Source organism: Lontra canadensis, unplaced genomic scaffold (assembly GCF_010015895.1).
Source record: "Lontra canadensis isolate GAN:19392208 unplaced genomic scaffold, GSC_riverotter_1.0 scaffold19, whole genome shotgun sequence".
Taxonomy (NCBI): domain Eukaryota; kingdom Metazoa; phylum Chordata; class Mammalia; order Carnivora; family Mustelidae; genus Lontra; species Lontra canadensis.
In genome coordinates, this window is record NW_022631013.1 from 1,752,614 (window position 1) to 1,765,774 (window position 13,161).

At 38.2% G+C, this 13,161-nt stretch overlaps 1 protein-coding gene across 16 annotated transcripts in view; it reads right to left on the minus strand.

Moving 5' to 3' along the window:
- ELAVL2 (ELAV like RNA binding protein 2) overlaps nt 1-13,161 on the minus strand; it is a 168,809-nt gene that overhangs the window by 19,488 nt on the left and 136,160 nt on the right. The gene's annotated exons all lie outside the window — the stretch shown is intronic.

Consider the following 13,161-nt stretch of genomic DNA (forward strand, 5'->3'; position numbering starts at 1 on the left):
AGTGGTCACTAATTGAGATTCACTGCAGAAACTGCATGATAATTAGAATTTTTAAATTAGTTTTATTACTTTCTAATTCTTAGAATGAATTAAATGAGCAATGTATCTCCACTCTACCCCCTCATCCACTTCCAAGAAATAAAAGTGTAAAAAAGGGCAAACATCCCTCTCCCAGACCAAGGGGCCAAGTCTCACCCCTATACCTCTGTTTCTCAGGATTAACAGGCCCCTCCCCTGCTCTATCAAAGATGTCACTGTCAATAACATCCTCCTTTCTAAAACAAGAAAATATTTCTTCTTCTTCCTCTTCTGCTGCTGCTTCTTCTTCTATCTCTAAAGATTATCAACAGAATATACTTAGATCCAAGTAGGAAAAAGACTCCCCCAGTAGGATAAGGACTTGTATTTGGAGATTCAAATAGGCTTCCAGACAGAATTTTTTTTAATTATTTTTTTTAATAAACATATAATGTATTTTTATCCCTAGGGGTACAGGTCTGTGAATTGCCAGGTTTACACATTTCACAGCACTCATCATAGCACATACCCTCCCCAATGTCCATATCCCCACCACCCTCTCCCGTCCCCCCTCCCCCCAGCAACCCTCAGTCTGTATTTTGAGATTGAGTCTTTGATGGTTTGTCTCCCTCCTAATCCCATCTTCTTTCATTTTTTCTTTTCCTACCCCGCAACCCACCCACATTGCATCTCCACTTCCTCATATCAGGGAGATCATATGATAGTTGTCTTTCTCAGATTGACTTATTTCCCTAAGCATAATACCCTCTAGTTCCATCCACGTCCCAGACAGAATTTTTTATCTAGCAATTATCAGCAACCTTCTCCATTCTGATTTTTCTGTGGAGGTGAAGCTTATACTGGTGCCTTGAATCACTACAAGAAACACTCTTGAGCTATCTTAAACCTCAAAGTGTTAAATCTAGTTTTATGGTTCTTTAAAGTTAAAACATCTTGGAGAAGACCCAAGAGATGGTTTTTGTTTTATGGCAAATTATGTATTAGAAATACTTCAATCCAATGAACCTCCAGCATATGTCCCAGTGGGGTCAAAATAGCTTCTTCCTTCACCAACTGCAAGCTGTTCTCCTAATCTACATTCACTGGATTAATAGAATGGGTTTTGATTTTAAATTTTCACTGCCATTTAAACAGGTGAATATTTAATGCCTGAGGAGCAAGGTTATGAAATGTCAAAACTACTAAGTGAAGGATCTAATTTAAGAGGCAGACAGAGAGTCTGCAATTTAAATATTTAAAGATGATACAGAGAGTACAACACTGAACACCAATCTACTCCAAAGATAGCAATTTAAAATTCAGGTTTATTTTGGAATTTCTCACAACCCTACAAGTGATATAATAAACAAAGACAAGCAATACTGAAATTTCTTGAGGGGAAGGAAGGGAAGCAGTTAGGAGTACCAGAAAAATAAATGCTCTAGCCAATAGTTTCTCAAATTGTTCTTCACAAATGAGATCACACTGGACAAAACAGAGATAAAAATAGATTTATCAAAGTAATTAGGTCTTGAAAATGGAATAGTTTGAAACACAATATATTCCTTGTAATTAAAAACTCATTTCTTCATCAGCAACTAAAACTAATTATACATTAAACATTCAAGTAACCTATATTAAGAATGGGCTATCAAAACACAAGTTAATCAAAATACATAGAATTAAAAGAAATGAAAATATCTTATAGATTGAAAATATCTATGGATAAGAATTAGTACTTTATTAATCATAAATAGTGAAGTTTAAAATCCCAGTACATTGCTTTTAATAGAAGTCCATTGCAATGCTTTTGTCCAAAAACACAACTGCTCTCATTTCTCTCTGATTCATCAAGGAAAGATCAGTGAGTGGACATTAATACCAACATATTAAAGAGATAAAGTCTATAAATGAACAAAGCAATTCCTTCTTTATTAAACCAAGGACATTTGAAAAATCTCCCACTGGCAAGATCACCATTGAACAACTTCTATCACTTGTCAATTACTGATCCAGGACTACAAACATTAAATCTGAAAATTAGATACTTGCCACTTCAGACTTTTTTGAAAAGCTCCATTCAATGTCTTCAGCTGAAAGGACTGGACAAGGTCACGCTTGTGCCTATTTAAACTAAGAATTAATTGCTGTTCATATCAAAAAATGGAGTCTTGATGGGACTGTCTGAAAAATGACTATCTCACTAAGTCAAAGTTAGCTCTGGCTCTGGTAGAACGTAGCAAAGGTCTCATGGCAGCATTAAGCCTCTACAGACAGGTGGCTACACTACACCCTCCAAAAGAGCTCAGAAGTTAAGAACATAGAAGGATGGGATCTCCAACCACAATTCAGGCCACAAACCTCAAAATTCACCCAAAAGGAAGAATTGTACTTTTATCTGCTTCTAAACGCAAAATCCTGCCAGGAACAAGTCTCAAACACACATCAAGGCATATACATATCACAGTCTAAGACTGAGTTTTTTAAGGGCAGGCATGTTTCATAAAGGGTTGCAAATGAGTAACCCTGAGAGAACAAAGCATATGGAAATAAGTCCATAAGAAATTAAAGATTAGCTCTAGCAAAGGTGTTGGGAGTTAAAAGCAATAATCACCCCTAGCAGGAAGGCTTAAAAAGGGTATTATAGATTAGGGGAGTTACCTTTAATAGGTATTCCAAGATGTGGAATTCAGAAAACTACATCAGTGGAAAATGCACGTGAGACCTCAAATTTTACTGAGACTTGATTTGCTGAATGCTTTAAGTCTCATAAAGAGACTTTTAATTCAAGCAACACCAGAAACACATCTGACTGTGTTCTTCTCTGCTTCAAATCCCTCAAGGGCTCCCTAATGCTTTAGGATTAATTTCAAATTTCTTAGTTCTTTATGCTCAGGGCACTGACTTCCCTTTTCCATATAAGCAAACATAACCTTCAGTAGTTTTCCAAACTTTCCTCTCTTACTTGCCTGTGTTAATATAACCTGCTCCTCCCACTTATCTAAATGTGAGTCTCTTCGGACTCGACAAGGGCATCACTGAGTGCCTCACGTCCACTCTCACCCACCTTCTTCAGTAGGAGTTGGTACCCTTGTCAGTAGCTACCTTGCATCACACATATTCTCATCCACACTGAGCAAACCAAGATATACTTGTCTCTTATCACTGCCTTATGTCCTTGAAGCAATAAATCTTGTCTTTACCTTACTCTGTACACCCTGGTACCTGCCGCACATTTACTGTAATGAGGATTTATAATCACAAAGTAGGGAAGCTTCATGTTTGAAATCTTGTCTAAAAGTTAAGAGGGGCCATAATCTGTTTTGTATATAGCAAATGTCATATGTGATGATACTCTGTGCACACTGTGCAGATGCCACTAAACATGTCAAGAATGAAGTTTCATTTCACAAATAGGGGACTCAAATCCCCAGAGACAGTAAAAATTTTTTGATGGAATAATATGTTGCTGGGAGGAAAGAGGGTCTTAATTTTGGAGCAAAAAGAAAAGAGATCATTTAGCCCAATTCCTTGATTTTTAGGAAAGAGGGAGGCTGAGGCACACAAAGGTGATGTGACTTGTCCAAAGACGCAGAGCAAGGGATTTTCCACTACCCCACTGGGCTGCAACACAGTCTGAAATTATACAAGTTTGTACAAAATGACAATTACTGGGAGGATGATCAGACATTTACAAGGAGATACCAGAAGAGATACGTAAGAAGGTAAGAACTTTAGCTCTGCTGAAGTTTTTCTTCTATACACATAAGAAAATATGAAATACATTAAAATGGGTCTTTTCCTTAGGACAGTTCCTGTATTTCTTCTACTAGTATTGCCTGATAGCCATTTAAGAAATGTCTGAGGGGCGCCTGGGTGGCTCAGTGGGTTAAGCCTCTGCCTTTGGCTCAGGTCATGATCCCAGGGTCCTGGGATCGAGCCCCGCATCGGGCTCTCTGCTCAGCAGGGAGCCTGCTCCCCCCCCGCATCTCTCTCTCTGCCTACTTGTGATCTCGGTCTGTCAAATAAATAAATAAAATCTTTAAAAAAAAAAAAAAAGAAATGTCTGAAAAAGAGTTAAGAGAGATAAGGGTAGGGGAGGGCAGCTGAAGAGAGAAAAATCAAATCAGGAACCTAGAGACTATTGCTTTACATGAAGTAAATTAAAACATACCTCAAATAATCAGAATATTTTAGGTATCAAACATGCTTTAAAAAAAAAATCTCCTATCACTTGGCAGAAAGGGAAAATAGCAACTGGGTGTATTACACTAGCAAGACTACCCAGTTTTACATCATTTCCTTCAGCGCAACAACATTAAATAAAATTCAAAGCAGTTGATTCTTATATCCATCTTAAAAATGAACAAAAGAGTAAATAATGTAAGAATAAAGTGATCATATATGACATTATTAAAAACAAAAGTGTGCTGGTTATAATATTTGTATTAAACAACTCCTCATAAACTGGATACCTGACAACTTAGATTTCCTTTTTCACACATCTTAAATGCAGCCTCTGAGAAACTACACTGAGCTGAGTCTATTAAATGCTACCCAAATCAGGGGTACCTGGGTAGTTCAGCAAGTTAAACGTCTGCCTTCAGCTCAGGTTATGACCCCAGGGATCTGTGATAGAGTCTGGCACTGAGCTCCCTGCTCAACAAGGAGCCTGCTTCGCCCCCTGCCTGCCTCTCCCACCCTAGCTTGAGTTCGCTCTCTCATGCTAACAAATAAAATCTTAAAAAAAAGTTACCCAATTTAATTTCATGCATGTGTATCAATTAAATGAGGGTCCAAACAGACTGTCCTGACAGATAACTTTGTATCTTACTATAGTTTCATTAAAATTTTGTTAAAGTAGGGACGCCTGGGTGGCTCAGTTGGTTAAGCGGCTGCCTTCGGCTCAGGTCATGATCCCAGCATCCTGGGATCGAGTCCCACATTGGGCTCCTTGCTCGGCAGGGAGCCTGCTTCTCTGTCTCTGCCTGCCACTCTGTCTGCCTGTGCTCGCGCTCTCTCTCTCTCTCTCTCTCTCTCTGACAAATAGATAAATAAAATCTTAAAAATTTTTTTTTTTTTGCTAAAGTATCTGGGTATTTAGTAAACTATCAAAGTTAGTAGAACACATCTGGCCTTCGGCTGTTGCTTCTGCCTGGCTGTTGTACACAGCTGGCTCAACAAGGACTCTAGTGCTGGTAAAGGCAAACAGGGAGCCTGTGGTAAAGCATTCTTGAAAATGCAATTTAGGCCAAAAACACCTTCCAAATTTCTAAAAATCTCTGCATCTAAAGAATTTAACAAAAAAACAAACCAACAACAACAACAACAAAAAACAAGTAGATCAGGTAGTGATCTGGCATCTGAAAGGGGGTGGGGATATTAAATCAGATGGACAATTGCAGCAGCGGTGGATTAGTCATCTTAAAGTCTAAGCAGGAATCTATCAATGGAATGGATATTCCATATTGCATTTCCAAACCCATACCTTCACTGAGCCCAGTAAAAATTTTCAAAAGTGATTACACTTAAGTGGTATGGGAGGGAAAAAAAATGGGGGAGTTTCAGCTGTAACCACTAGAGTTCATTCCTATCCCCTCTGCATTAAGAAGTTTTCTGTACTGGCTAGGAAAAGCAAACTTCCTTATTTTTAACATTAAAAATGAGAAAGAAGACTATATTTATTTGGCCACATATCTTTAGGCAAATTAAGGAAGGGACGCCTGGCTGGCTCAGTGGGTAGAACCTGGAACCCTTGATCTCATCAGGGTCATGAGTTCAGGTCCCACATCCGATGTGGAGCCTACTTTAAAAAAAAAAGGTATTAAGTAATATAAATAGGCTAGAATTGAGGCAAACATGAATTAGTTTAGTACTAGGTCAAAAAACTTACAGAGGCAAAAGAAAATGCAACACTACTGGTGAAGTTCTGGCTGCAACAGAGCATACTCTGAACTACTGGCCAGAAACTGATGCTTGTACCAGCACTATCCAAAGTCATGAAGTACTGCAAACACAGGGCATGGAATCACACAGATAAGTTCAGACCCTGCCTCTGTTACCTTATCAATTATATAACTGGGGAATGAATAATTTCCGTACATTCTCCGAAGCCTCTATTTGTTCATTTGCAATCTGACATTAATGATAGTTCTACCTCACAAAGATTAAATGGAAAAATAAAACTATTAACACAAAGCTGGAGAACCATAGTAATGTTTCATCATACCACAGAATTTCATGTATATATAAAATCACAGTAACATAGATCATGATAGCCTCAAACATTTATTAAATGCTTACCATGTGCCAGGCACTGTTCTTGGTATGTTATATATTTATAGAAGATTTGTGAGAGAGCGAGAGAGCATGTGCAAACACTTATGGTGGAGGGAGGAGGGGAAGGTGTGGAAGAGGGAGAGAGGATCCCAAGCCGACTCCCTGTTGAATGTGGAGCCCCCAACACAACAACCCTGAGATCATGACCTAAGCTGAAACTGAAATAAGATGCTTAACCAACACCCAAGCACCCCTCGGTATGTTACATGTATTAGTTGAATTGATCCGAACGGTAGGGTATCAATTGGGTATTATCATATGCGTCCCTAATTTATGTTAAGAAGAAACTCAAAGGTGACTATTATCTCTGAGAAGACACAGAGGGGGCCATTTGGCAGAAGATATATGCACTTTAAAAGGAAAAGAGTTCGAAGGGGAAATAAATAAGTCTCTCCCAAATCCATAGCAGTTAGTATAAAAATTAATCCTTACTAATAATTACTTTATTACAATACAATATTCCCAGTATTTTGTAAGACAATGGCAGAGGAGCATGTTGGAAAGGCTGGCTGAAGCATGAGGGAAAGGATGTCTTACTGTCATAGAGGGTCCACATCAAGCATATTTAAATGGGCTGATAGAAAAGACCAACATAATCTTATTTGTCTAATTAAACTTACGCATATTAAATAATCTTCCCACCTCCTTATTCTTTCTCATAAAGATCTGTTAGAGACTAAAGTTGGATGCAAAATGAGAAACAGAGGAGAAATCCATTTCAGGGAGACAGTGGTAGAAATAATAAGTGGACTTTGGGGAACAGGGCCTATTTTCTTAGGCCTGCAGGTATGCTTCTGAATGTGGGCTGCAGGTTATTTGTGGGATTCAACTGCAGGTTATTTGTCACTTTCATGTGTTCTTTTTTCTCTCTCAAACCCTAGATGGGAGTATGTTCAAGCCCTAGGATATGTAACCCACCAAAATTGGCTTGTCGAGAACCTTCTTTTTCCACACATTACCAACCAGTGTTGATTGAATGCGGGATTCAACCAGTGCCTAATGATTCAACGTGATTTCACAGTAGATAAAAAATACTAAGGTGTCTATGCTAGCAGGGAGTACTGTAAATTTTTCATTTTGGACACTATCACTAAATATAGTAGGAGGACATTGGGGAGACTTCAAGAAAAAGAGAAATCTCAGTACTAGTACTCAATACTCAGCCATGTCTCAGGCTTCCTCAACACTGCCAGCGCAGCAGACTGCCTGGATGCCTCCTCCCAGGTAACAGGACGGCCATTCGCTTACAAAGCTTTTCTATTACTAGGCTGTAAAGTCCTAGAGGGTTGAACTAATTCTTGTGCGGGGCCCCTATCTTACAGCCCCACCCACCAAGGAGGCACTCCAATTCCTGCTGACCTGCATGGCCTCCTGCAGGGGCACTTTCTGAATGAAGTACCTCTTAGGCAAAGTGATTAGAAGGTGTAATGCTTGTCCAAACAATCTGGCTTTCTGTGCTTCACTGGAAACAACACAAGTTAAACTGACTTGCAGAAAAATAGTGTACTCATTCAGTTCTTAGAAAACCATTCTCCAGGAGTTGCTTCTTAAGGGTTCTTTCAAGATTCTGAAATTTGATCAGATGCAATCTCTAACAAAAGCCATACTATCAAAGTTACCAGTTACAATTTTACCTCGAAAAATAAACTTGAAATATAATTTATATAGCATTGGACCATCCAGCAGATGTAAAGCACTGCCAACAGATTAAATGTTGAGTTAGAAAGTGAAACCTAAAGAAGGTCTCCACAGTACTTGGTAGAAGTAAACTGGAGAGTTTTAATGATAAAACTCAACAAGCACTGGTTGGTAGTGTGTGGAAAAAGAAGGTTCTCGACAAGCCAATTTTGGTGGGTTACATATCCTAGGGCTTGAACATACTCCATCTAGGGTTTGAGAGAGAAAAAAGAACAGGTGAAAGTGACAAAGGACAAAAAGACACAGGCTGATGGACATTACGTGGAAAATCACTCATAAAAGGAAAACAAGAGTTCGATCTTCGTTAACTGTAGAAAAGAAAAAGCAGGTAAGCCCTTCATATACCCTTCATTTGGATGTGTCCTCAATAAACAGTAAGACCTCTCAGGAAGTGTCAGAGTTTCACTTTTGGTTTCACTTAAATTGTGAATTTTCCTATCTTTGAGCATAGAGAGCACATCTCCACCATTCCTTATAAGTAATATACAGAAAATTCCTCCTTCAGAAATTTTAAATAAAAGCTTAAGTATTTTGTGAATTGCTCTGAAGACAAATCTGACTGCTCCTCTGAGAGTAGACCATCCAAGGGGAAAAAATGGTAACATACAGTAATAAATAAAATAAAATAAAATAAAATAAAATAAACAAATGTTTTAAAAGCAAAATAAAAAGTCAGTATAATGACCTTGGTATAGGACGGTATAGGCAGAGAATGACACAAGGCAGGAAATAAGACTTTGACTTGCATCCTCAAGGATGAGGAGCCCAGGTGAGCAAGATAAGGATCACTGCAGAACAAAGACAACCTTGTAATACCAAGTTGGGACAAATTCTGGAGCCCTTTTATGTGACAGAAAAGCGTTCAATAAGCAGGGGAGTGATAGCCTACAGAAATATATATACATATACATATACAATATGTGGGTCAGACACATATACGATATGGAGGTAATTTTCCCATAGTAAGCTAGGTGAAAATAGTCAAAATCAGTGTTGCCATTTAAAAAGCTAACTTAAGGGGCGCCTGGGTGGCTCAGTGGGTTAAAGCCTCTGCCTTTGGCTCAGGTCATGATCCCGGGGTCCTGGGATTGAGCCCCGCATCGGCTCTCTGCTCTGTAGGGAGCCTGCTTCCTCCTCTCTCTGCCTGCCTCTCTGCCTACTTGTGATCTCTGTCAAATAAATAAATAAAATCTTTTTAAAAATAAATAAATAAATAAATAAAAAGCTAACTTAAATATGATCTACAGTAAGTTCCCCTTTGTTCTATAACTAGAAGAAAAACTGCTTCGCCACAATGTTGGTTCAGATATCCAAGTCTTCTTTGACCTACTTATACATACAGTAATGAAAATATAATGATCCTATTTCTGTGTGTACACTAAACACTCCACAGAGAAATTTCATCTTGGTACCATTTTTAAATATCTTAAATTAATCTCACAGGTTACCATGGATCTTTGCAGAACAAGGCAGAGAGGTATCTATGAACAAATGAATTAATCTGCCCAAAATTCATCGCTATAATTCCTTTCATGAATTAGGTCTTCACTGAAAAAGGATAAATGTAAACTATGGGGCTAGGTTTAACCAAATTTTCCTCCCAATCATTTTCATAGAAGGTTAATTCTCAACAGACTGAGCACACTTTATAGTTTCCAGATGTAAGTTTCTTCCAAAAAGTACATGTCATATAAAGGCCTCTATGCCTTTGGATGAGACATTCCTTCATGTCTAATACCTGTCTTCTTTCTTGGCGTGATAAACCCTATTTTGTAAAACCCTATCACCTCTGAAGCTATTGCAGAGGCCTCTCGACAGCCAGTGACATATCCATTCCCACTGCACTCTGCATTCACTTATCATTCATCAAAAAAAAAAAACGGTCATATAAAGTAAGTGCTGTCTCTCCCTACTACACAATGACATCAAGGACAAGACGATATCTTGTCATATTTTAGCATGGCTCCAACATTTAGCAAAACTGACTGGTACATACTAGATGCTCAAAATGCTTGCAGAATTAAGTACTTCATTACTCAAAGATGCTCCCTATCCAAGATTCCCTACCCAAGATTGTACAGTCTTTAAAAAAAAATTGCGATTCTTTTTTTTAGTATTACTTTTGATATCTTTGCCCTTGGTGGGGGAGGAGAAGGAAAAAAAAGCACATGTACAGTGGCCATTAATAATTTTTAAAAGCACATGCCCTTCCATACAAACTTGGAAACAAACTGTTGAACTTGCTATGATGATTTCACATAATGTAAAAGCCCCTAATGGGATAAGGCTCTTAAAGATGAAATACTCACTTTTACTAAACCTTTAACGTCCTTAAAAAATTATTTCTCAAACATCTAAAGGAAAATTTCTAACAATCTTCCTTCAAACACCTGTTGTAAATGTAAAAACAGTTTGCAACACATACCTATATTACAATTAAATCACAAGAGCCAAGAAGTGTTTTCAGGCCTGTTTTAACCCAACTGTCAGGAATCTAGTGTGTGTATGCTTCTATGTACACACGCATATGCACAAAAAGTTAGGAAACCACCTCACTTTCTTTCAAGGTGAGCCTGTCTTTGGTAAATCTTAATGACTACAAACTATACACCATTCGAGGGGGATGGGGAGGAGTAACAAACATTTTGGATTGCACAAGGCATTTATCTCTCAAATAGACCTAGATGAAAATTTACGTGTCAAACACATGTAATAATATTTGGGAAGAGGAAAAAAAGGACAATAGGAATGCTATTATAAATCCTCCCCAGAACCAAAGAAACTTTTACCAAATATATTTTGTGGACCTGACATTAAGTTATACAACTATGAAAAATTTATTCAATAGAGAGTTTAAAAGGAATAATCCCTGAAATACTACTGAATGTTTTATAACTTCAACCTATCAAGATATTTTTCACTCAACATGATTAGACATTAGAGAATAATCACAGGGAAAGCTTTTTAAATGAACTGATTTGCAGGACTAATAGTCTCATTCAAAGACAATCCCTCATTCTCCAAATATCTATTAGACACCTGAGCTATATATTCCCCCCAAACAGCTTTAAGAAAAAGTAATTATTGTATTCCTAAAGCCTTTTGTATGACAGTTGTGAAGATCTTACAAGAAAGAGCGTTGGGTTTTATTTTGTTTTTAAGATTTTATTTATTTGACAGAGAGAGAGATCACAAGCAGGCAGAGAGGCAGACAGAGAGAGGGGGAAAGCAGGCTCCCCACTGAGCAGAGAGCCCAATTCAGAACTCGATCCCATGACCCTAAGATCATGACCTGAACCAAAGGCGGAGGGGCTTAACCCACTGAGCTGCCCAGGCACCCCAAGAAAGAGGGATTTTAAGGAAAACACCAACAACCTTAAATGTACACAAGGAACAGACCGTATCACTGCCATTTGTAGACACCTCCAAAAATTTAAAGAGCAGCAACAGGAGGGGATAACCACCTTTACCTGTGTTGCAAGACAAAGTGCTCTCCTGCTTCAGATGTGCGGAAGCACCTCTCACTTTACCTTGAGAATCCAGTCCTGAGGTATTTAATTACACTGTCGGGAGCAGCGAATGGTCTGGCACCGTGCCCTTTCCCTGGGTCTTGCTGATTGATAGCATCAATAACATTCACTGGCTGTAATTAAACCGCCAAATAGTACCCCATTTGCCACTTGGTAGATCAATGTTCTTTAATACTCAAAGGACAAAGTACAAAGGTGAGAGGGGTGTTTTTAGCCCTCACCTTCATGGTTCATTTGACTTTGTACGCCAGGGCAGTGTGCAGACAATGCATATTTCACAATTCCCCCAAGACACTGGTTAATGAAGAACACTGTGGAAAATCCTGTAAGTTGGTGACAATTACTTATTAACCCATTTTTGCAAATCTGAGAACAGACACATTGTAAGCCTTCTGGTAACAGACTGCACTGCTTTCACATAGCTTTGGGACAAAATTCAATTTATAGGTCAAAAGTTTTCTAAATTAAGGTGACATACAGTAAATAGGTTTTTTTCCTTTCAATATTTGTAACATGCAATGAGAGAGAGTATTTATGGTAACAGAGCAAATTCCCATTTATTCAAACCATGACTAGAAAAGTTCAAACATCCAGATACTAGGGAAGGGGAGAAGAGGGAGAAGAGGGGCATGATTGGGAGCCTATAAATAGGAAATTAATTTTTATTGCATTTTAAAAGCAACTTCCATATTCTAAGGATTCACAACCATCTTGAATCATATAATTCAACCCCCCAATCTCTATACTAACATGAAATATCCATTTTAAATGAATGGGCCCCAGAAGAACCATGCTGCAAATTCCCAACCCTTAGAATCAAATATTAAATGACGTTTATATACTTGTAAAGCTAAAATTATTTAATGACACCGAAATGCTCTGAAAATGAGTACTGTGTGTGTCTGTGAGAGAGATAGAGAGAAAGAGAGAGAGAGTGTTTTATTTAAGTCCAGCATTATATTCATTAAAAGTACATCTGTTAACCACAAGTATTCCAGATAGTTTATGATAGAGCCCACAAATGAAAATCTTATTTACATGTAGATTTATTTTGAAACAAGCACCACAGACCTATCCAAGTTCAAATCATTAAGGTCCACCAAACAATGGTTCTCAGGTCAGACCACCACCTATTAACAATCACCTGTAATGTTTGGTTAAAATACAATCTTTGCTGTCAGTCAGTTTTACTGGAGTCCAGAAATATGCATTTTATCAACCACACCACACCAGGAATTCTGATGAATGTTAATGTTTTGGCACTCCCTTACACAGGGGGACTTTAAACAGGTAATCCTCATACTCTGGGGGCATACTCAGGATTCCTAGAAACTAGTTTTCCTCCTTGTCACCAATCAATGTTGGTTTCCAAGTGAGTAAGAAATTCACAGGCAGCTTGAAAGGATATAGGAATATGAATCACTGACAAATATAAACATGTAAAAGTAAAACAAAGCCCGTAAAACTCATCCCAAGGTATTTCCAAAAACAAGCTTGGCTGACTGGGGCTCGGCTGGATCAGGGAGCTCATCAGCTTGGCTGGTCTGTTTAAAAGGCTGCTGTGCTTAATTCTGTG